This window comes from Muntiacus reevesi, chromosome 7 (genome assembly GCF_963930625.1).
Source record: "Muntiacus reevesi chromosome 7, mMunRee1.1, whole genome shotgun sequence".
NCBI classification, from domain to species: domain Eukaryota; kingdom Metazoa; phylum Chordata; class Mammalia; order Artiodactyla; family Cervidae; genus Muntiacus; species Muntiacus reevesi.
The window spans coordinates 87,023,048-87,048,615 of NC_089255.1; the positions used below are offsets into that span (position 1 = coordinate 87,023,048).

The following is a 25,568-nucleotide window of genomic DNA, read 5'->3' on the forward strand; positions in this document are numbered from 1 at the left end:
CCCGCTAATCAAGAAAATGTGTGTTCAAAATAGATGGAACAAATTATGGGCTTCCTCCTTGCAGGTTCATTGCTAACTTCATGGCCAGCCCATGGGCTTTGGTCAGCATAATGTCATCTGAAAAAAAAAAACTGTCACACAAATGAATCCATTCCACATTTCTATTCTATGGTCTAAAATTCAGTGGGCCCCAACCTTTTTGGCACCAGGGACCAGTTTCGGGGAAGATGTTTTTCTATGGACCAGGGCAGGGAGATGATTTCAGGATGATTCAAGGGCATTAGGTGTATTGTGCACTTTATTTGTATTATTATTACACCAGCTCCACCTTAGGTCATCAGGCAGTAGATCCTGGAGGCTGGGGACCCCTGATCTAAATTATTTTATTCTCGGCCTCCCCTCTGCCTAAAGGCAAGAAGGGGAAAGACTGAGAGCCATGTGTGTCTCCCATAGCGCCCTGGGTACAACCTGATGGCATTTCTAAAAGTGCCCATGTCCTCCTCGGAGAAGGGGCCAGCAGATCAGCCCCTGCAAGGCGGCATAGCGGGCACCAGTGCCCTTCCAGTCTGCCGTCAGTCCTAGTCGATGCTGAGGACTGTGTCAGAAACTCACTTTCAGCAATCTGTTATCTGTTAACAACAGCCAAAAGAGCAATTGGTCTCAAGCAATGAAGAAAATCAGCTCATTTGTAAAGATTGTTACTTAATGAGGCTCCTTGGTGACTCTTCAAAGATGATTTTAGACGTTGAATAGGGATATTTCACCTCCTGGCTGTGCCTTGCAGGCTCCCGGGGAAGAGAGGGGAGATGTTGAGGGTGTTTCTTTGTTTCCTTTACAGGAGCTTTAATCAATTTTGTTGGAGTGGTGCTCGACAGGTGACTAGCCGGCAGGCAGGCAGGCCAGGGAGGAGGCTGCCTAGGATCAAGGCACTGTTGCCTTCTAGGGAGGGTTCATTACCGTGCTGACCTCACACCACTGTAGCTGCAGTAAGTTGAAAGGAAAAGAAAGAAATGATGTGAAGGAAAAAAAAATGATCTTGTACTGCGGGCTTCAGAGGGAAACCCCAGCAAAAAACTTGCTGGTGCTTTGGGAGGGACTCTTCTCTTTTGTTGTCTAACAGACGTGTCTTTGATTCCTGTTCATTCACTTTTTTACATCATTCATGTTTTACCTGCTTTTATTTGGCAGTTTTTACCTCTGCTTTCATAAGCCTCAGAAGAGCAATATTGATTTAAGATCTGTCTAATTGAAAAGGAATGGCATTCTCCTTTCATGACAGACCATTTAAAGATACAACTCAATTATTTTTTCTTTCAAAAAGCCTTTCAGGATTCCCTGACACTATGGTGAGATGGAACTCTTCCTCAGTCCTCCTAAACGCATTGCATAGAAGTGATCCCAAAGTCAGGAAGTGACTAGACCGTTTGGTTCAGTTCTGTTCCTTGCCTTCATAATGCTGGAAATAATTTCTTTTCCCCTAGCATTCAAGATGCACTCTGGACCTTCTCCACAAGCCAGGTTATCCTGGCAGCAGAGAATACCAGCTAATGATAGCTGATATGTTCAGATCACTGACCATGCCGGGTATGTTACAGGTAGTGATTAAAAGGCAGAGTAGAGGAAGGTTCCCTGGAGGAGGGCATGGCAGCCGACACCAATATTCTTGCCTGGAGAATCCCCATGGACAGAGGATACTGGTGGACTGCAGTCCACGGGGTCGCAAAGAGTCGGACACAGCTGATCGACCAAGCATAGCACAGCACACGGTACAAACGAAGAACGTGACGTCCGGAGCAGAGGCCTTGGGTTCAGGCCCTGCATTTTAATCTCTGTGTGACATTAGCCAAGTTACCTCGCCTTTCTAAGCCATTGTTTTCTCCTTTGTAAAATAGGGGTAATTGTAGCTGTTTTAAGTTGTTGTCAGGGTTAAATGAGATCATCTATGGTAGAACACTTATCCATACCTGGCATGTAATTAAAAAAATGAATTATTATTATGATTCTTACTGTCCATTGCATGTATGTGTGTGTGCTAAGTTGTTTCAGACGTATCTGACTCTTTACGACCCCATAGACTGTAGCCCACCAGGCTCCTCTGTCCACGGGATTCTCCAGGCAAGAGTACTGGAGTGGGTTGTCATGCCCTCCTCCAGGTGATCTTCCCGACCCAGGGATCAAACCTGTGTCTCTTATTACTGCTCATTGCTTATCTCCAAATACTTAAGTGTGATTTTCAATACCGTGTTGTAATGGCAAGGATCTTAGCTTCTGCAGTTGGTGCACAGTAAACCCCGTGGCTGGAGACCAATGGGATGATAATAGCTGGACACATTTTCTTCTTCAGACAATGGGCTTCAGATCTCTACTCGAGAAACTAATTGGCAGTGTTATCTTACATCAGTATGCTCTATTCCTCTTATGTGCAGCAGAGGATGGGTCTATCAGATTTCCCTAATTGTGAGCTTTTGTGGAATCTAGGATTGAATATTTGCCCTGGAGAACCTGAGGCCCATGAAACTAGAGAGTATGTAATAAGCCCATCCTCCTCCTTGAAAAAGGGAAGGACAGAAAGCCTTATCTCAGGAGTGCTTGAGGGGGAATACTTAGTTTATACATAAATTAAATGAATTGCCTTTTCTTCCCCCTGTGTATCCCACCCATCTCTGTTTCTCCCTGTCTTTCTGTCTCATCTGTGTCTGTCTGTCTCTCACACACTTCTCAGCACAGTTCTTCTAACTGAAGGAATGTTAGTAAAAATTATAGAATTTGACCTTATAAGGTCAAATCATTTTGACTTTACAAAATACTGTGGGTTGTTCCAAGGCAAGGTAAAAGTGCTCAAACTCTCAGAGTTGTTTTATTACCACTATTCCTAATAACAACGACTGTTTCCATGAGTCAACAGTGGGTATCACCACTTTCTGTGATAACACTTAGGAGACCCTTGGCAGTTACACTGAACTCCCCCGCGCTGCCAGCTCCAAAGGAGCCCCCAGCGCCATTTCCGGTGGTAGAGCGCCCCCTAGCACTTGATTCTCCCAAGCTGCTAATGGTCTTCCCTTGGAAGAGTTGCAGCAAAGAAATGGGTGGACTTTTATAAAAAAATGTTTAAAGCCCCTGTCCGTGTCTGTGTGTGCGTGTGTGTGAGAGAGAACCATTGAGATTGCCTGATTGACTTCAGGGTTATGAAATTCACATCTTAGTTTATTGCTGAAACAAAGAGGTTTTGGCAGCTGTCTGATTGGAATTTAATTTGGGTGGCCCACCTTGGCTTTAGATCAAAGCTTCAGGCCCCTCTTTTAAAGCATCTGCATGTCTGGGAGGAAGGTGGTAGGCTCAGGCAGCAGAATATAGGAGCACATCCCTTCAACCTCTCTCCGAAGGCAGGGAGGGCGAGAGGGAGGTGTGAGATATTTTAAAAATAAGACACGCTGTTAAATTCCCTGCCAACCTCCGTTCATGCTGAGTGGAATGTAAGTAACAAGTATCAGATAGTTCCTCCAGATGTCAGCTATTTAAAGAGGCACGTGCCGGCAGTTCTGTGCCCTGCAACCGACTTTCTCAGCCCTGGTAACCGTCATGGAGGTGGTGATGGTAGTGATGGTTGGTATTGGAGGTGGGGACCTGTGGTGATGCTAGTCATGGTTGGTACTGGAGGTGGGGACCTACCTTCAAGAAACTTCTGTCGACGGCAGGTGCGTGAGAGAATGTGTTTGTATATTTGGGAAATAAAAAAAAGTTAGACAGGAGAAGAAATGACTGAATAAATAACTCCAGAAGGCCATCATATCAAACTTGGTTCAAGTCACATCTAATTTTTAAGTATGAAGCAAGAGGAGCATCAGGGAACCCCTCCCACCCATAAAAATTATTTTATTGTCCGGGAGAAATTGACTTATAGGCAAAGAAATTGTACAGTGAAATGAAGGATTCTTCAAATTCAATTTTAAACTTTTCCTATGGTTTTTACCTAAAGCAAACAACTTGAAAACAGGCAGTGTGAGGCAGTTTTCTTCTATAATATTTTGAATCCCAGTGGTTAAGGACTTTATTAGAGAAAGTAAGTTGACCTATGTAAGATATTGATAGTAATGATTAGAATAAAGAGATATGATCAGTTTTGTTTCTTGTTTTCAGAATGTGTAGCATTGGTGTTTTAATCTTTACTATAGAAAATGTCTTCTCCCCTCCATCAGCTCTTGTGATGTTTTCTTTCCACATTCACGCTTAAAACTTTCTGCCGAAGGTTATAATTTTAAAAAAAAAACCCAGCAACAACAACAATCTGTTGTTCAGTTTCTATGAATTCAGATGATTTTTTTTTTTTCTTAATTCAGATCTGAGTTCTGTTCCTTCATCTTCTGGAACTCCTGTAGTTATTGAGTTTTATCATTCCTCTGAGGATTAGATCTTCTGGTTCTGTGTGGAAATAAAATAAGCTAGCTTCAGCTTTTGTCTTATTGTTGGTGGCAAATTTACTTAACTAGTCATTCCTTTCTCTTTGGAGATGACATTCACTCAAATCACCCTACTACCTTGCGTGAGTCAGACACCCAAATAAACAGGTAGTCTGAGAAAAGATAGATGTGTCATTGAGTAAAGGTAGCATTTCTAGCAAAGAATATCTGTTATTTTTCTTCAACTCTCATCTCTCTTTCTTCTGAGGAGCAAAATGGAGGTGTCTTTTGGTTGTGTCAAGCACAGGGGGATCAGATGCCCTTCACACAAATTGACTTAGAGAGAGACTATGGCCAAGGGTTTTGCTTTTTTTTTCCCCCCCTTGCCTTTTGTTTTCTGGATTCTTCTGCAGGCCTCCCAGGTTGACACATTTGCAGAAAGAGATAAGAAGCAACCAGAAAGAGGAGAAGCACAACCTCTGGAGTCCCAGTGTGACTGCTTGTGAGCGGCCCCACTGTCCTATCTGTAGTCAGCCCCTCGGCAGGTAGGGATTGATCTGTTGTTTATGAAGTTAAACAGAAAGACTGTGTCAACATGAAGGGCCTCCCTTATCTGCTGTTTCCAGTGACAGGAGAGGAGGTGTTGGTTTTTCTTCTAAGCTCTGCTTCCAACCTCTCTTCCCACCATCAGAGCCACGTTGTCCCACACGGAAAGCTTGTGTCTTTCAGATGAAAGCTGTTCTGTTGTCAACACTTGCCGCATCTCTAGTGTTTTCTGAAGACCCTTTCTCTGCAGAGATCATCATTCCTTTCCTCACATCAATAGTAACGGTTCAATTTTTCCTATGTATATATAATCTTTTTCCTCTTCAACTTGGAGTCATAATATTGAATGAGCCTGAGATTGATATTCTGGGGTCTTTTGGATGGAGTGGGGAGCTATCGTCAGCATATTCCACGGAAAGGTTAGAACTTGGTAAGAAAGTCTGTTTTTTTCTCCTGTGCATTCTTACCCACCCTTCTCTTTCCCTGCCCGTGGTGCGAAGAATGGCATTTAATCAACTGTACCAGAGGGCAGTTGCTGATGAATTTGAACTGTGGAATGACACTGATTATGGGTTGCCCTGCAATTTACTCAAACCTTGCAAATATAGTTTCTATTTCACATTTTTCTAATATCTGTGGTAAGTGTATATATATATATATATATGTATATATATGTGTGTCTGTGTGTATATATATATATATTTACCTTATTAATAAGGTGATACCTTATTATTACCTTAAAATGATACCTGCTCATGTTTCTCACATACAAGTATACGTGCGCTCTGTGTCTAAAGAGGATTCATAGCTCTGTACATTCTGTTTCTTAAGGGTCTATCCAGAATTGAATAACGTTGTGAGAGTGGAAAATGAACGAAAAATCTTAGGGTCCCAACAGATAGGAAGGATGACCTGTCTTAAAAGAGCATTAAAACGAAAGTGATCAATTAAAAAAATGAAATGGAAAAGGAAACGCTCCTGCACGGAGGGCCCACTGAACTAGGCTAAACTGGAGGACAGAGAAGCGTGTGTTGACGAGCGCTTCTGACACGTCCCTCACCCCACCCCCACAACCGCCCACGACATAGGTGTGCACTGTCTCTGCATGATTCAGTGCTGGGTGCTATTCTGCACTTCTCAGTCTGGGGGCTGAATTCTTCAGCATCCTTGCCACGTTGCAAAAATAGAAAGCCCCATATCATAGTCATACCACCGCCCCACTTGCCACCTACGGCCCAACACAAGAGCAGGCGAGCCTCAGTTTCCAGAAAGGTTCTGTATTCCAGAAGTTCCTTGAATATCAGAACTCAGATGATGTTTTCCCAGGGATACAGTGGATTCTATTTCCAGAATGCAAGCCCCTACTAACCCAGAACGTTCCCAGTATCCTAGTCTAGCACTGCTACTATTGGCAGTGCTTCCCTGGTGGCTCAGCTGGTGGCAACCTAGGAAGTGTTTTCAGAAGGGCTGTGTACTTGGAATTCTAGTCGGGGCGCTCGTTTGCAGATTTGCTAACAAGGTCTGGGCTACCCAACGTGTACCTTCTGTCTCCGCGTACTCCAGGGCGGGTAGCTCTTGTGTCTGGGTCAAGGTGGGATTGAGGAGGGAACTCCAGGACAGACAGACAGAGGCTGCAGCTGGGAAAGTTGGGCTGAGGTGCTGCTCTGGATTCTCTGGGATGGAGTGAAGGGGGGAGTTAGGTCTGTCTGAGGGGACAGATCAGAGCAGGGGGACGAGGAGGTGGGGGGAAGGGGTGGAAGTTGAAGGAGTGGCGCTTGAGTGGTTAACAAAGGCTAGTTGAGTGGAATTCCACACGTCTTGTTCAGCACCCAGACCTCTGTGTGCAAGAAAAGTGAGCAGAGTTGAGTGATTCAGTTTCCACTGCCCTTTCCTTCTGTGAGGGGAGGAGACAGACACGCATATGTGTGGATTAGCATTCCTGCAGAGGACCTCTTCCGTCCCAGACCTGAAGTTCGGTTAGAACGCAGGAAGGAGAGCTTTATTCTGATGGAAGGATTAGGAAACATTGGATGGAAGAGGAAATAACTGGAGTAGGCCTGAGGATCTCACTTCCCTGACCTCACCCAGAAAGAAGGCGGGTGAGATTGAAATCCAGAGGTGGGCGGCGCAGGGGAGGGATGGAGAGCCAGGAGAAGAGGCCTGGAGCATGTCCAGGGCTAGAAGGGATGGGCTGCCCTGGTGGCTCAACTGGTGAAGAACCTGCCTGCCATGCAGGAGACCCCAGTTCAATTCCTGGGTCGGGAAGATCCCCTGGAGAAGGGACGGGCTACCCACTCCAGTATTCATGGGCTTCCCTGGTGCTCAGATGGTTAAGAATCCACCTGCAATATGGGAGACCTGGGTTCGATCCCTGGGTGGGGAAGATCCCCTGGAGGAGGGCATGGCAACCCACTCCAGTGTTCTGTTCCCCACAGACAGAGGAGCCTGGTGGGCTACAGTCCATGGAGTCACGAAAGAGCTGCCCATGACTGAAGGACTGAGCCTACAGGCAGGCAGGCACTGTGACTGCTGCTGGGATTCCAGCTGTGAGATCTCTGCGGCTGGAGGGTAGAGGTTTACGCACTGTGAATGTGTGTGTGTGCACGCCAGCACACTCTGTCTCTAGCCTCCATGTTTGATCCCAGTCTTAATCATGACCTCTTCAGCGAAACGGAATTCTAATCATTAACTGTCTCTTGACCATTGCCAAGTAGAAGGACACAAAGTCTTTATATTAAAATTCACAGCAACTTAGAAGCTATCGTTTGGAGTCTTAAACATCGTTCTTTGATGGAGTGCTCTTATTAGCCACACATACAGAGACCTCAATGTTGTCAATCACACAATATCATATCTCTTTAACATGGTATGTGAGTATTGGCGTAAGTTTAAAAAAATTACCAAGCCTACTATCTAAATGAACATGCTAAATGTTGAGCATTACCTAGCATCATTATGCTTCAGAAGGTCTCTTTTACCCTGAGTTCAGGTAAAATGTTCAACTTCTATGAAAGCATATTTTGGTATATTTGTAAAGTGTGTGTGAATATGTGTGTGTATCTTATTCACTAGTAACCAGAGATAAACAGGATCATGTTAGCAATTTAATTAGGAGGTTGGAGATATGGATCTTATTTTTACTCGTGTTTTTATGCATCTTTGAGCACTTTCTCTTTCTAGAACGCCACATACTCATCTGTAAAATGAGGAATTTGAAGTAATCAGTGGTTCTTAAATAATTTGGAGGTCATGAACTTCTTTAAAAATCTGAAGAAGTCTTTCCACTTTCTTTGTGGGGGAAAAAAAATTCACAATCAGACTAAATTGAATGTCGTTTCAGGAAGGAGTTTTACAGACCATTTTCAAGGCCATCATATTCAGCCATAGATATTATGCAATACATAATATGTACTTTAGAACTGTACAATTCCAAAGGGCACAGTTCAAATAGACTAATGACACCCCTTCAGAGGTGTGCAAAGAGGTGGCCCTCTTTATAGCAATTCCTTAAACTCCAGGCTAAGAACTCTTGGGCCAAGTGAACTCTAAGAGTCTTTATGAATCTTGCTGTTGTTAAGTTGCCAAGTCGTGTCCAACTCTTTGCGATCTCATGGACTGTGGCACGCCAGGCTTTCCTGTCCTTCACTGTCTCCTGGAGTTTGCTCAAACTCATGTCCACTGATTCAGTGATGCCATCCGACCATCTCATTCTCTTCTTATGGATCTGAATGTCCCTAATTCCACAGTGTCTTTATTATTATCAAAAACCTTGTGTTAGTTCAAGCTGTGAAATAAAATACACCAGACTCGATGGTTTAAACAGCAGAAGGGCACTTCCTCATAGTGCTGGACGTCCAGGACCCAGCTGCCAGGGGTGATGTTTCTCCTGAGGCTTCTTCTCTCCTTGACTTGCAGATGGCCACTTTCTCTTGCCTTCACATGGCTCTTTCCTCCGTAGCTGCACCCTCCTGGTGTTGCTGCTTCTTCCAAGGACAGCAAACCTATTAGATTAGGGTCCCACCCTTATGACATCATTTAATTATAAGTATCTCTTTAAGGGTCCTTTCTCCAAAAACAGTCACATTTAGGGGTTAAGTTTCAACATACAAATTTTAGAGAAACACAATTCAGTCTATAACAAACCCCAAGTTGGTCAAGGCATTCCAGAGAGTAATGATTAACAACTAGATGAATCAAAGCATCTTTTAAATCTCCTCCACATCAATAAATAGGTCTATCAAAAATTAGAATAACTATGCTGCTTTCTGAAGCAGGGACTTATAATTGATCATTTAAATCTTTATCCTACTGTTCTTATTAAAGGGAACACTTTCACAAAGGTTTTTTTGTTTGTTTCTTTGTTTTGAATAGTAAAACCAAACGAAGCCAAACCTAAACAAAAAAGCTATTTAAAAACTTAGTGCTGTAGAAATAAATTAACTTCATTGGAATTGGTCATCAAGAGCCCTGGTGAAGGGTTATATGTACTGGGGAAAGGGATGAGTTTGGGGAGAAGAAATTCTAATAACCCATAAATATCTTTAGTGTTTGTTTTCCTTTGGGCCTTGAATGTAATCACCCTCCTGTGATGTAAATGAAAGCAACCAGACATGTCTTCCACATCTGGTACCTGGGGGTGGGGCAGCTGGGAGGGTTTCTATTTCTGCTAGTCCTGATTTTCCTTTCAACTGTAGTGGGAGCGTGGGGGCTGAGGCGAAAAGGCCGAGAGTTTCTTGTAATCTTTCAAAATTTATTCTTGCTCCCTTAGCATCATATTTAGTAACCACCATCCGGCTGAGTAACTCCCAAAGCAACAACCATTGTACACCCACCCCTAGCTCCCCTAGCCCCGGCAGGAACTAAATAAGAGGTGTCCAGAGAGGAGGTTTAAAGAATCTGCTGGCTGTTGTTGTTCCTAAAGCCTCGCCGTGACTCTCTGGCTGTTTAATGTGTTTGGCCATGACTCAAGCCTGTGAGTGATGTTACAGACCCTCCAAGAATATGCGGCACCGCCCAGCACCCCACTGTCCCTACGTCTTTCTGCTTTTGGACGAACCCACCTTTCTGTGTTCATCTTCTCTGCACCGACAAGGTACACGATTTTAGGAAATGGCATCCATCAAGCACTACGCCTCCCACTGTGATCTTTACGCCCACACAGACTCACTCCCTTGGCTGAAGCGGTTCACTCTCCTTGAATTGGGCTGAAAGAGACGTCACTGAAGACATCTCCTTGCATACCGCCCTCCCCTGTGAATTCTCTTCTCTGTTGCTAGAGAATCCCCAGCAAACATTTTGTCTTCTGCAGTCATCCACTTGAAATTGACAAGTGAGTGGTTGGCCAAGCCAGGCAGGAGAGAAGGTACAGCAGGAGAGATAAACAGTAGATATTATTCCAAATAGAGTCCCTTCTTCATTAAAACTTGGTGTAAGGCGACAAAAATGTGGTCTTTCTTCTGCTATAACTTTTTAAAAACCATCTGATTTTCTCTGGCTCCAAGTTTCCATATATATATGCTTTTTGTCATCTTCTTTTATAGCTTCAAAATAAGCTCCATGTACCTCACTGTTAATGATGATATTACTCATAGCAAAGATCTCTTTTGGAATGTTGTTTCCAGGATTTTAACTTAGAGAGGATAAAACATCAGTGAGTGTCAGATGCATTCTCCTGGCGTATAGTTTCCAGATTGAGTAATACATTTTGAAAGTATAATTGATTTTGTCAGGATCTGGGGTTTTGGAGTAAAGATTGGCAATCTCAGGAAATGATCGTCATCTGTATTCATGAAGTAGTAACAAGATTGCTGTTAGTGTTCTGGGGACTCCTTTTGACCTACAAAGAGAAGGGAGCAAATTCAGAGATAAAGAGCTTGGCTGCCATTTGTGACAGAAATATAGGCAGTAATTTATTTATTTGCATTTCCTAAGACTCCAGTAATTTTATGAACAGGTACAAGTTATCTGAATATGAAATATTGCAGATTAGCAACTAATTTAATGCAACCCCTGGTGACCTTTCTATTTTCAGATAGTGAATACAAAATATTTTTTGGTTTGTAAAGTATCAATTGCATAGGTATTATAAGAATCAATATATAATGAAAATACTTTGACTATCATTTAATTCTAATATATGTAATTAAAAGTTGTTTAGATGAAATATATTGAACAATTTGATCTCAGGTCGCTTTCTGAAAGCATCCTTCTAATACTCCATTATATACAGAAAGTGGTAATTAAGGACATACAATATTTTTTAAGCACACATGAATTTATCTCCTTTTATTTATAATTTTTATTTATCTAATTTTATTTCATTTTATTGATAAAATGAGAGATTATATACTTCATTCAGTCACAAATGTTACAGATTTTTGTAACTGATTTAGACACATTGTATTGTGGGCAAAACATATGGAGTGAAATTATTTATTCTTCATTATTTGCTTATGGTTCTAATACATGACTACTTTTTGCAATATGTCTCATATGTTTTTGAAAGGGTGAGGGTGCATGCTAAGTCACTTCAGTTGTGTCCAACTCTTTGTAATCCTGTGGACTGTAGCCTGCCAGGCTTCTCTGTCCATGGGATTCTCCAGGCAAGAATACTGGAGTGGATTGCCATGCCCTCCTCCAGGGAATGACCCAGGGATGGAGCCCTTGTATCTTATATTTCCTGCATTATCAGGCAGATTCTTTACCACTGGCACCACCTGGGAAGCCCTGTGAAATGATGTGTGTGTGTGTGTGTGTGTGTGTGTGTGTGTGTGTAATTGTTCTGTCCAGGATTGCATGTATGTCCATTAATTCTGATCTGTTAATTATGCTTTTTAAAAGAGTAATAGTCTCCTTTTTTCTCCAGCTTATTCTATAAGTTTTAACAAGAAGAATATAGTACATCTATTCAATAGTTATGCTCTTAACATGGGTTAAGCATTGTTATAATTCCTAGAAATTAACAGTGATTAAAAAAAAAAAAAGTCTACCCCCATGGAATATACATTTTAGTGGGGATTTTGATCATGGATTTGTCATTTTTTCCAGTCTATCAATATGTGTTTTATATTTATTTTAGGTTATGTTATTAGGTATACACAGCTTCAGAACTGTTATATCCCCTGGGTTAATGGTTTTTCTTAAGACATGACGATAACATTTTTGATGATAACATCTATTTCGTCCAACAATAATATTTCTCAATGTTTTCTCTTGGTTAACCTTTGCCAAGTATATTTGTTAGGATACTGACTTGAGGGTATGATAATTAAGCTTCTCTAGGTCCTACACAGTAACACTTGCCAGGTGGTTCAGGGGTAAGGAATCTGCCTGCCAATGCAGGAGGGGCAGGTTTGATCCCTGGGTCAGGAAGATCCCCTGGAGAAGGAAATGACAACCCACTCCAGCATTCTTGCTTGGGAAATCCCACGGACAGAGGAACCTGCTACAGTCCATGGGGTCTCAAAGAGTCGAACGTGACTTAGCAACTCAACAACAACAACAGGCCATACGCAACCACAGGTTACTTTTTTGTTATTTCTAGGTCATACTGCCTTAGGCCACTTACTGGTGTGTGAGAGAAAGGAACCTTCTGTCTTTTTTAGACACAGTTATGTAGTCTCAATTAAAAAAACAATGTCCTAATTAATATACCTGGCAAATCAATGTCCTAATTAATATACCTGGCAAAAGTCAACCAAAAGGAAACAGATAGAATGTCCTCATTCACTTGGTTGAAACTGGCCCATCTCCACATCCACCTTCCAGAAAAGAGACAAAGAAGTGGAAAACATGTGTCATTCTCTGAAGATGTGACCTGGAAGTTGCTACATCACTTTATAGCATTCAACAGTAGAACTGTAAATTCATTCAGACCATAGATTCAGTAAATAGATGACTTGGGTTCAAATCCTGGTTCTGCCATCTACCAGCTATGGAAGGTGACAATGTGTACCTCCTTGCACCAGTTATAAGATAAGGAGAAGAAGAAGTGTTAATAGCTCAGTCACATCTGACTCTTTGCAATCCCATGGACTGTAGCCTGCCAGGTTCCTCTGTCCACGGGATTCTCTGGGCAAGAATACTGGAGTGTGTTGCCATTTCCTTTTCCAGGGAATCTTCCTGACCCAGGGATCGAACCTCAGTCTCTTGCATTGCCAGCAGATTCTTAATAGGGACAATATTAATACCTAAATTAAATGCATGAAGGAAATATTAGTTATTATTCTCATTTTGAAGCCACCACAAACAAGTATTTGATAGTGGTGGTAGTGGTAGTGATACAATGTTTACTTAGATTTAGAACTATCATACCAGTTCCTTTCACCCATCATTTCCTTTTGAATGCCACTCCTTTTCTCTGGGGTTTTTTCCTTTATAATGAAGTACAACCTTTTGTGATTATGCCAGTGATAGTCTGTGAATGGTAAGCTTTCTCAAACTTCTTTCATCTGAAAATGTATTAGCTTTGCCTCCACTCTTAAAAATTTGACTTGCCTAATTAAATAAATCTAGATTGAAAGGCAATTTTCCTTCAACACAAAGCTATTATAATTCATTGTCTTGTAAGCTTTACTTAAAAGCAACCTGTTGATATTAAGATTTTTATCTTTAATTTTGGTGTCTGGAGTTTCATTATGATGAACCAAAGTGTGATAACGGGCACGCACACTCTCTTTTCCTACTTCAGGATGCTTTGGTAGAAGAACCTGCAGGGGGTTCACCTCCCTCCGTGCTCTGTGGCGACTTAGATGGGTTGGATGGGAGTAGGGTGGGAGGGAGGTCAGAAAGGGAGGGGTGGTCTGTATACATAGAGCTGATTCACTTTGCTATGCTGTAGGAGCTAACACAACCTTGAAAAGCAACCATCCTCTCCCCCTTCAAAAAATGAAAATAAGTAAAACTCAAAAAAATAAAAGTATTTGTATTACTTAACTATAAAACAAATCATTATCTTTTTTCTTATTACCCTTTCCTCCTTTTCTAGACCTTTTCTAAAAATCTTAATAGTTGTATGTTGAAATTTTCGCTTGATTTTTCATGGTTCTTACTCTCTTTTGTATTGTGTACATCTTTTTCTCTCTGTGCCACATTCTGAAAGTTTCTTTCATTCTTTCCTCCTTCAGCTGCACTTACACAATCTATCCACTGACTTCTTGAAAAAAAATTCACTGGCTATGTTGCATTTCCAAGTGACTTTAGCTCTTTATTAAGTATGTTCATTATCACATTATTTTTTTCCTCACCTATGGTTTCTGCAATTTCTTTAGTCATTTCAACCATTTTGGAGGCAGTTTCTTTCAGACTGTTCTGTTATCTCACATTCTTAGATTTCTTACTCTTCCAGTCTTGTGTCTGTTAACTCTTTCACGGTGGATAATCCTTTTACTGGTAATTATTTTTCCTATAATCTTATTTTATGTTGATGTTGCTATAGGAGCCATGCATACTTACAGTAAAATTCTAGAGAAATATTTCAGCTTCTTCTGACACTGAAATGGTGTGTGATATTAAACAAGTCATTTTCTGTCTCAATATTTCAGTTTCCCTAACTTTCTTAAGTATCTTCTGAATACGTAACTATCTCTTTCTTATCCAAACCAGTTACTGAGGAAGAATGACCTTGTCTTGGTTAGAGAGAGAAAGAAGTGTATTTTTGCTTTTTGTTCAGGATTTTCAAGACACATGTCTTTATTTAGGAGAATTCAGTTTTATTTATGTTCAGTCCACCAGGATTCCCTGCTGGGAGATAAAGGACGATAGGGCAAGCAAGTCAGCATACTCTTCCCATAGCAATGAGCTTTTCACCAATGAAAAATACCCGCTTTGATCACAGGAACAGCAGCTGTGTAGGTGTTGCTAGTGGGGGAAAAAAAACCACAATAATCTTCAGTGTTTAAAATAGAAACATAAAATTGTTAATTTGTCTAAAGACAACTTGTACTGCATGCAGTAATGAAAAATGAAGTTTTAGTGCAACAATACTAGATTCATTTTACAGAAGTCTAAAATTTCTCATCTCATTGTGTGAGGTTTTAATAAACAATTATGTGCTATGATTTTTGTAGCATGAAGGAATCGGGTTTGAGCCTCAAAATAAAGCCCAGAGATTACATTTATGTAAAGGCAGAGGTTAAGGGCAAATTGAGATTTTAAAAGAAATTTTAATTGGTATTATATATAAATTTGAAAAGAAATTTAGAGGTTATAATTCCATCCACTCATTTACTGCAAGAGAGCAACTTTAGTGTCCCTAGAAGTGTCAGTGATAGAGAGCCCGCTATCTTGCAAGATATTCCTTCCAATTTGTAATAGCTCCAGATGTTGAAAAGTTCTCCATTATAATGAGATGCTTGCATATTTTGTGGATATATTTTTTTTGGGGGGGGAGATATATATATATATGTGTGTATATATATATGTATGCACTTCTGCATGTATGTGTATACATGTATACATACACACATGCATGTATAATGTATGTATATATACACATGTATGTATACACACATGCATATATATATATATATATATGCGTCTATCTATATCTATCTATCTACCTAGGAGATGTCATCTCCTATAGTAGTTAAATGTATGTCAATACTATTTCACACACATCCATTGAATGTCTTCTACTGTTCTGGTATTGTGCTTAGTTTGAGAGAGGGAATACTACAATCTCCATTTTACTGATGAGAAAACAGGTTTTCAAAGGCTAGGCAACTTCCCCAAGGTCACACAGCTATTAAATAATGGAGCAAGGATTTGAACATAAGCTATCTGGCCCTAGAACTTAAGCTGTTTGACCCTCAGACCAGGCCCCAGTTCCCTACATGATTCTTCTATAAATTGTGCAGGGGATCCAGATATAAACCCAACTGATAATAAGAGAGTGTGACAAATGTTAACAGAAGATAGGGAAGAACAACAAATTCTGCTTGTTCAGATTGGAAATGGGAGATTTTGAAGACATCGATATCATCAGTGCCAAAATAGTGTTATCTTAAATGTTGTTTCATCTATTTTAAGAGCAGTCTATTTCTCTTGCTATGACACAAACTTACATCTCAGTATTCCCCTGTCCTCACCATCAGTTTTGGAAAGTGCTAAATCCTCAGTACCACTGAGAAATGCCCTTATTACTCATCTTGCAAACATTTTTGGAACTGCTTAGATAACACTTTTGTACCTTCTGTTTGGGGAACATTCATCTCATCTCTCCCCCAGCCAAGACTTCTCTGTTAACTGGATTTAAGACTGCATGATATCAAAGAGAAAATGGCTAGTTATTTTATATCTCTGTCCCTCTGTCTTAGAAGATATACTCTTCATGGAATTGTGAGACAGATGCTTGTATAAGATGGATGCTTAAACTATAGTGTTCCTAGGACTAAATGATAGTCTTATGAATTGGATCCAATGAGTATTTTAGTATCTGAAAAGTGTGCAGAAGACATTGAACAGAGGAAAACTCCTGGCTGTGCTACCATGTAACTTTTTATTTATATGGTATTTATTTGACATCTCTGAATAAGGCAGCCCGGTCATTTGAAATGAAAAACATGGTTTCCAGTATGTAAGTTTCTCCTTCTCTCCTCTCCCTTCCCTTCTTCTGTGAAACACCTGTTTTTTTGCTTGTTTGAATTAAAAAGCTGACACCTTTCTGAGATTTTCAGAATTTAGCAATCTAAATGACAAGTGAAAGCTAAGCTTAAAACTTGCCCCCTCCGGGAAGCCCTCTGTGGTTGATTCAACCCAACACTGCTAATCTCCTTACATTGACATTTCTGCTTCTCTGCCTGTTTGAAACCATTCCAGGCCTCACCATCCTCAGGGTACCATGATACCATGGTTCATGGTAATAGTTAACCTAAGCATTTACAGTGTTCCTTTCAAATACATCTTCTCATTTCCCCCTTGAAACAATCCTATGAGTTTTGAAGTGTTCATGTTTATTCTATTTAGGAAGTAGGCTCCGTGAGTTTAAAATAACTGGTCTGAGGTCACAGGGAGTGGATCAGGATTTGAACTCTAGTCTTTTGACATTAGGGTCACTTGCCGCCTTGTATATGAATCCCTCCTCAGAGTACCCTTTCCCCCCACAATGGATTAATCCCATTCTCCATTCTTCTGTATCCTTTGTTTATGCCCTTATTCTAGCACTTACCATATTGTATTTGGGAAACTGAACATAAAGATAGGATTGATGGTTTGTTTTGTTTTTGATGGTTTTTTCCCTTGCTAGATTATAAGGTTTTAAATCTTCTCTTTTTCATCCCAGAGTCCCCTGGACTTCATCTGGTGCCTTGCACATAGTTACAGTATACTTCATGTTCGTGAAATGCATGAAATGACGCATCAAAATAATTGTTGATGGCTCACCGGTAAAGAATCTGCCTGCCAATGCAGGAGATGCAGGAGACATGAATTTGATCCCTGGGCCGCGAAGATCCTCTGGAGGAGGAAATAGCAACTCACTCTAGTATTCTTGGCTGAAAAAAAATCCCATGGACAGGGGAGGCTGGTGGGCTACAGTCCATGGGGTCACAATGAGTTGGACATGATTGAGCATCTAAGCACAAGAATACAACAAAATACTAAGTAGAACCTAGTTCAGAGGTACATTCTTAGCAACTTTAAAAAATTATTGAATTATAGTAAAATGCCAAATAAATCCAATGGAAATTATTAAAGGATTTAGAAACCATGCTTTTTAGGGAGAAGACTAAATAATTGAAAATTATTGTTTATTTGAGATAAGAAGGTGAGAAAATTAAGAGATGAGATAGAAAAGTAGCCCGAGAGACCTCCTGTATCCCAAAGTAGGCAGAAACTGTGTGAGTTCCACCGTTATGTTGGACAATGATTATTGATGGAAACGGGGCTGGGTTCCGGCACTCCATATTCGTTGGTTCTGGGCCATGGTGAGCTTTATTGTTTTGGAGTTGAAAGATGTTTGTGAGAAAGGTACGATTAAGCTGCTCCCCATTCTGCAAAATATATGGGCAAAGAGAATCCAATGAGTCAGGTAACACATGGGAGTAACTTTCCACTCTACATTTGGGAGTTGCAAGGAGAACTTTTTGTTTACTCAGTCCTCTAGAGATTTGTCAACGAAAAGAAAAAAACCATCTGCAGCGATACATTTCAAGGAGTCATCTGGAGAAAAAGACAATTATTTTCATATTCACATTAATTGACCCTTTACTGTTTATACACACAGTGCCAGGCACTGTTTATACACACTTTACACGTAGTACCTTTCTAAATCCTCACAACAAGCCTTTTTGCTAGATAGCATGATTATTCCCATTTCACAGAGGGAGAAGCTGTGATATAGAGGGGCTAAGGACCTTGCCAACATTTTTCACAACAGCTAGAAAGTAAAATCAAGATGTTGAACCTAGGCAGTCAAGGTAGCAGAGCCCCTGATCAAAATCAGTATGCCCACTCTTCAAAGTGTCTTCTAAATATTTGATTTGATAATTTCCTTATAAACGTACAAATGGTGTTATTACTTCTGTTATTATATAACAGTCATTCACTTTGTTTGAATCATTAAAACTGGATTAAGATGTACATGATCTCTAATAGCTGATGTAAGCTTAGAGAAGACAAACAGGAGTTTAAATGCCCCAATTTCTTTATGACTAACTAACTGAATCCTGTCCTCGATTAAAAGGAAATTTGTTTCTATGAGAAAATAATTTCACTTGGATTTCCAAGGAAGCTGGCTAAGGTTTATATTGGGACATTACATATATATATATACTTTTCTTTAAATAAAAGCATAAAATTCCAACAAAATAGATATTCCAGAGCGATTGATCAACAGATTTGGAAAATTTCCTAGAGAGATTTTTCTCAACATCCAGACTCCTGATATCCCAATTTCAGCCACAAGGAGGACAAGAGAACAACTATGGATGTTTATATGAAGGATAAATTAAAGGAACAGAAGCAACATATTCTTTAAATGATAAAATTATACAAGGATGCTGTCATCTTTGTTTTTTTAAATCAAAATACATGTTAAGAGTGATACTTAAAAGAATAAAGCTTCTCTTTTATACTCCCAGATGTAAAATATAATCAAAACCTGCTTTTTTGCCGGATGGCTTTCTTAAATAAATGAGCAGAAGGATGAATTATGTGGCTATAAATAAACCCACTGACATATAATAAAGCAAAGTTCGACTGTTTTATGGAACCCCTGGCTATATTTATAGCCATGCTAACAGTCACCTGTATTTTTTCAGGACTTGGATTTCATTTCACATTATGAGAGTTCAGTTGTTTTTGTTTGTCCCTCATTCCCTAAACTTACTCTTTGGAACTGTGTTTCACGAGAAATGTAAGGATTTCCACTCTTTCTATTTGGGGAGAGAAAGGGTCCTTGCCAGAGTTTAGGGCTCACGGAGAAACAGACTGCTCTAGTGTTTTCTGAGTCTGTGTAGTCAGATTAGCTGTACCTGCAGCAGACAACTGGGTGGGTGTCTCCTGCCAGCAGCAAAGTGGAAAGTTGGAGTCTGTGCAAAGCGGGAAAAGGCGTGTGCAGGTTCGGAGACCATGTATTGTGACAGACAGCGCAGTAGTGCATTAGATTCCTGGCACCTGACACCTTTAAGTACTATCTCGGGGTGGATCTTGGGAACCAGAATATTCCCCAGAGTACTTCATAGCTGAGGTTTCCACCAGGTGGCTCAGTGGTAAAAAGAACTTGCCTGCCAATGCAGGAGACGCAGGTTCCATCTCTGGGTCGGGAAGATCTCCTGGAGGAGGAAATGGCACCCCACTCCAGTATTCTTGTCTGGAGAACCCCATGGACAGAGGAGCCTGGTGGGCTGCAGCCCATGGGGTCACAAAGAGTCAGACATGACTGAGCGACTGAGAGAGTACGCACGCACCCACCAAAGCAAGACAGAGAGTGTCAGATGGATCAGGATTCTCACATCTTATCTTGGGACAGTCTTTTTTGGGGGGGAGGAGAGGAAGGGGGAGATTAAGATGGGGGGAAGAAATCTATGGTGCCAAATTCTGCAGCCTGAAATAATAGAGAAGCTGAGCTATTAACCCAGCCAAATACAGCCACAGGCCTTTTTTTCTTTTTTTTTTTAAACTGCATTTCATTCAGAAACTTGAGGTTCCAAAAAGTCTGGTTAGGATGCCATGGCGGTTTATCCAAGTGGAGCTAAGCGTGGTTGTTCCTGTGAAATTATTTATACTTTTCAACTTTAAATCTGTGGTGAGCATAACGTTTCTAAATCTATTTCTCTCCCTTTCTATCTTAAAAACAGACTCTCATCTTCACGTAGCTGCATGCTTCATTCCTAAGTGTTCTCACTCAAAAGACCCACTAGAAAAGATAACTCAGAGGGAAAGAGGGGAGCCTTTTATGGTGGTCTGGGTGAAGACAAATCCCTTTAACCAGAACTGCAGATGCAGACAGTATCAAGGGGTTATCCCTGAAGCTAAAAATCTAAACAACAACAACAACAACCAACTTAATAGATCAGCCTAATATAAACCCAGGGCTTCCCAGGTGGCGCCCCGGTTGGTAAAGAATCCACCTACCGATGCCGGAGACGCAGGTTCGATCACTGGGTCAGGAAGATCCTCTGGATAAGGAAATGGCAACCCAGGCCAGTATTCTTGCCTGGAAAATTCCATGGACAGGGGAACCACTGAACCATGATGGGCTACAGTCCATGGGATCGCAAAGAATCGGACACGACTGAGCAACTGAACATGCACATGCAGTGTAAACTCAAATAGACCTGAGAATGGCGTGAATTAGAAAAGAAGTCTAAGTAGGGATGTGTTAACTAGAGGAAGAGAGAAAGGAAATGAAAGAAAAATGTCAACAATGTGTTAAGTTGGAGGCGGACATTCTCTTTTATCAGTGTAATTGTGGATTACCACTTTAAAGAGAACAAAGAAAAATAAACCAGTCTTGCATTTGTCCGCGGATATATCTTCTCTGTGTTCTCCTTGGTCCCCAAGTGGAATCAGCCTTACCAGAATTCACAGATACTTCTTTTGACATTTTGTGAAAAGTAAATAAATAAATGATAAGTATGACAAGTAAAATGAATAGTTCCAGCTGTGACGCACCAGTGGCATTTCCAGATTTTGTGCTGCATTAAGGATTTATTTTTCACTTTGTTGCCTAGCAGTGAATTAATTGGAGGGCCCATCTAAGCTTCCCATCCTTCCTTGGGATAAAGGGGGAAAAAATATAGCCTCCAACACTCAACTTCAATTCAGAAAAGAAGAAAAGCATTAAGTGGATAGGTGGTCAACTCATGATCTCAGCAAATATGTGTCTCTGGGGGTCAGTGTCACTAAAGCCAGAGAAATATGTCAGTGGAATGGATGGTATATAAAAAATATGCATATAAGGTGTCTCAGTTGGTAAAGAATCCCGCTGCAACCCAGGAGACATGAGTTGAATCTCTGGATTAGGAAGATACCATGGAGAAGGAAATGGCAACCCACTCCAGTATTCTTGCCTGGGAAATCCCGTGGACAGAGAAGCCTAGTGGGCTACAAGTCCATGGGGTTGCAAGAGTCAGTCACAACTCAGCAACTAAACCATACCACATGAGGATGGAAATTGATTCCTTGGATGCATTAATTCAGCAAATGTTTACTGAGCTGCTTCTTGTGCACACAGAAAATATAGGGGAGACCAAGGCAAAGGTTCAACTTCCAGGGAACTTTCAGTCTTTTTAAAGAGACAGACCATGAACAAGTATAAATAAAATAATTTCAGAAAGTGGAGTTCTTTGAAGAAAACATGGTTATGGGATAAAGTACCTTTTGGGGTGGTTGTAGCTTACTTTAGATGAAGGTCAGAGCGGGCTTCTGAGGTCACATCTGCAATGAAAATCACATGAAAATCTTAGGGAAGAGTATTCCAGATAAGAGGGCCCAGCACGTTTAAAGGCCTTGAGTTGGGAAAGAGCTTGGCACATTCAAGAGCAAAAAGTGGGTCCAGGAGACTGGGGCGTAGTGAGTAAGAGGTCATCTGGAAGAAGATGGAGTTGGAGAACTAGGTATAAGCCAGGTCGTCTAGGTCTCTTTAAGGCCATGATACAGAGACTAAGTCCAAAGAGCTGTGAGATTCCATCTGGAGGAGGAAATCAAGGAGTGGTTGGATTGAATGGGAATTGTCATCTACATTAATGGAGGATGCTTAGGATATTAATACATTTTTTTTTTCACTTTGGTCCTAACAGTAGCCTGAGACCCTAAACATGTACTTCACCTTCTTGGCGTTTTAGCATATTTTTCTATTAAACAAAAATTACTGCCACTCTTTAGTGCTGTGCCAGATGCTATGTATGCATTATCTCATTTAAGATTCCCAAGAACCTTATAAGGGGAGGAATTATTCCCATTTTACAGAGGAGGAAATCAGATCTTAAATCAGGTCTCCATCAATCACCGCTCTCTCTTATTGTGCCGTTGTTGAGTACATGTTGCTAGTTTAAAACATTGTGTTGATGGGCCAGGACCCAAAGGCATGAAAGGTCACGAACGAGGGCCATCCCACTGGAGGCTGTGGATCTTGAATCACCCTTACAGCCAAGAGCTGGAGCAGCTGGAATGACTATGCACCATTTACAGCAGGCAGCAGCGGTCATCTTCAGGGGAACACCGATTTCCTAACCAGAGCACCAAGTCACCATAGTAAAGTCTCAGAGGGACTTGATATTTGACCTTGAAGGCAAATCGTTTCTAGGTTTGATATCTTTATGTTAGAGACAGAGAATGCTAACTTCTTCAACATCTCCTTAAGGTGCCCCAAGAATGAATAGGACTGTCTTAATCCCTTATTCTCAGTCAGGGGGGCTGAAATGTTTCTTGAGAGCAGGAGTATGATAGGTACTATAAATGTCTTTTTAAAAAAGAAATGCTGCCTAAGTGCTACATGTGTGTGTGTGTGCATGCACACATGTCTATACACACACACACACACACACAAATATATATATATGCATGCTCAGTTGCTTCAGTTGTGTCCAACTCTTTGTGACCCCATGGACTATATAACCCACCAGGCTCCTCTGTCCATGGAATTCTTCAGGCAAGAATACTGGAGTGGGTAGTCATGCCCTTCTTCAGGGAATCTTCCTGACCCAGGGATCGAACGCACACCACTTTATGTCTCCTGCATTCACAGGTAGGTTCTTTAATACTAGCGCCATCTGGGAAGCCTGAAGATAAATATATATAATACAAGCATTGAAGAATTGATGCTTTTGAACTGTGGTGTTGGAGAAGACTCTGAAGAATCCCTTGGACTGCAGGGGGATCCAACCAGTCCATCCTAAAGGAAATCAGTTCTGAATATTCATTGGAAGGACTGATGCTGAAGTTGAAGCTCTAACACTTGGCCCCCTGATGCGAAGAACTGACTCACTGGAAAAGGCCCTGATGCTGGGAAAGATTGAGGGCAGGAGGAGAAGGGGACAACAGAGGATGAGATGGTCGGATGGCATCACTGATTGAATGGACATGAGTTTGAGCAAGATCGGGGAGTTGGTGATGGACAGGGAAGCCTGGCATGCTGCAGTTCCTGGGGTTGCAAAGAGTCAGACAGGACTGAGGGACTGAACAGAACTGAAGACATATAGACATGATTTAACCAGTAAGTGACCTGTAGTATATATATGATGTGATTTAACCAGCAAGTATTATTTCCTTACTTATCCTTCCCCATCCTCGCCCCACCCCCAAATATAGTGTGCTTTTATAACTAAGGGGAGTGGAAAAGAGGGAGTCAGAGGCAGCACCAGCAAGACCCGGGCGTCCAGGAGGCTGTCGGGCTTCTGTATCACGCTCAACAGCGTAGTGAGAAGTTGCGGGGTGAGGGGTGGGATGGAGGCTGCCTCGTCCAGAATATCACTGTTTGCTGGCCGAGCTCCGGTCAGCTTCCTCCTGGAGTAACAGATGGCTACTGTGGGCGCGCCAAGCTTCTTCCTGCCTCTCCGCTCTCCCCTGCAGGTTCAGCCTGGATGTAAAAGCCGCACTCTCTTTCGTGCCCAGAGTCCTGGAGTACCGGGGGCTCTACCCTCCAGGGGCTGCGTGCCTCTAAGGCCAGGACAGGCCAGGCCAGCCACTGTTTCGCCAGCCAACTCAGCCCTCTCCCCTTCTGAAGTTCTTGGACCAGTCAACCCCTGGGTCCTGAATTCCAAGAACATCCTGCCCACAAGGAGTGGAAGCTACCCTCTCCAAGGGCCTCCCCACGGGAGCCATCAAACCTCTCACCCTCCGGGGGGGGGGGGGGGGTTGTTCCTGGGGTCCACCTCGCCGCCTTCACCTTCGAGAACCAGGACGCGCTGCCGCCATTCGCCCCTCCGGTGGGCTCGTATCCCCTTCGCCCCCAGAGAGGCACGCCCCGCGGAGAGTGGCCGCGCGGTGCTGACCACCAGGCCAAGGGGAACGCGCGCGCGCTCGGGCACCACCGCGTGCAAGCCGCTCCGGCACTCCTGCTGACTCAAGGGGTTGATTTTTACTTCTATCTGGGGCGACTTCAGCCTTCGCTGCCGCCTGCATTTTTTGTTTGTCTGTTTCCAATTGCCGGAGTTTGGCTTAATATGCCTGGGAGAGGAGCAGGGATCGGGCGATCAAAAGGCGCAGCGCGCGCGCACACACACACACACACACACACACACACACACGCACACACACACACACACACACACACGCACACACGCTTGTGCTCACTCCTCCGGTAGGGAGCCGAGCGTGAGCTGGCAGGGTGGGGGTGCGCGCGCGTGGCTGGCGCGGCGGGTAGACCGGCGTGCACTTGAATGCGGAGGGCCGGGATTCCGGGGCGCTCGGGCCCCTCCTCCCTCGGAGCCAGCCAGTCCCTCGGCCGAGCGCTCGGGCTGCCCTGATTTGCTCTCGGGAGTGCGCTATTTGCATACGACTTGCCCATTCGTGAATCTGGCGCCCCAACTCTCCGCTTCGCTTCACCTGTGCCTCCCGGTTCCGCGCGCCTTGCAGGCGCCCGCCCGCCTCCCGGCCACCTCGGCCGCCCGCCGGGCACCTCCTCGCGCGCCTTCGCGGCTCCCCTGCCCCGCCTCTCTGCGCCCGGGCCACGTCGATTTGGGTGGCCGCTCCGCGCTGGGTTCCTCCTCCTCTTCTCTCTCTCTCCGGTCCTTCTTGTTCCTCTCTTCCTCCTGCGGCTGCTGCCTTTTCATCCCGTTGAGAAACCCGGCCCGCAGGCGGCTGCTCGGTGGCGCTCTTCCAGAACGCGCAGGGTTCACAGCCTCCGCCCCCCGGAGCCCTTCCACCGAGACTCCGAGGACCCCGCGAAGAACTCTCAGCATCTGCAGCCCCGCTTTTCCTGGGAGTTCTGCATTGCATCGCTCGCCAAGTTGGGGGAAAAAAATGTTCAAACTGCTTGGATGTTGGGATAAACTAACCTGAACCTACTTGGGTCTCCTGCCGTCTCCTCTTCTTCCTTCGTTTGCACCTTCCCTCCGTGCGGCTTCCCGGAGTGTGCAGTTAAGTCATCCGACTCGAGGTGCCCCGCGGAGACCAGGAGGAGCTGCGAAGGGCCTCCCCTGACATGTGTGGCATTCCGGGGCTCCCTAGGAGGGTTGCTATACC

At 42.8% G+C, this 25,568-nt stretch overlaps 1 protein-coding gene across 3 annotated transcripts in view; it reads left to right on the forward strand.

Moving 5' to 3' along the window:
* Nucleotides 1-25,568, forward strand: part of NRXN3 (neurexin 3) — a 1,687,603-nt gene that overhangs the window by 1,078,414 nt on the left and 583,621 nt on the right. The window lies entirely within an intron of this gene.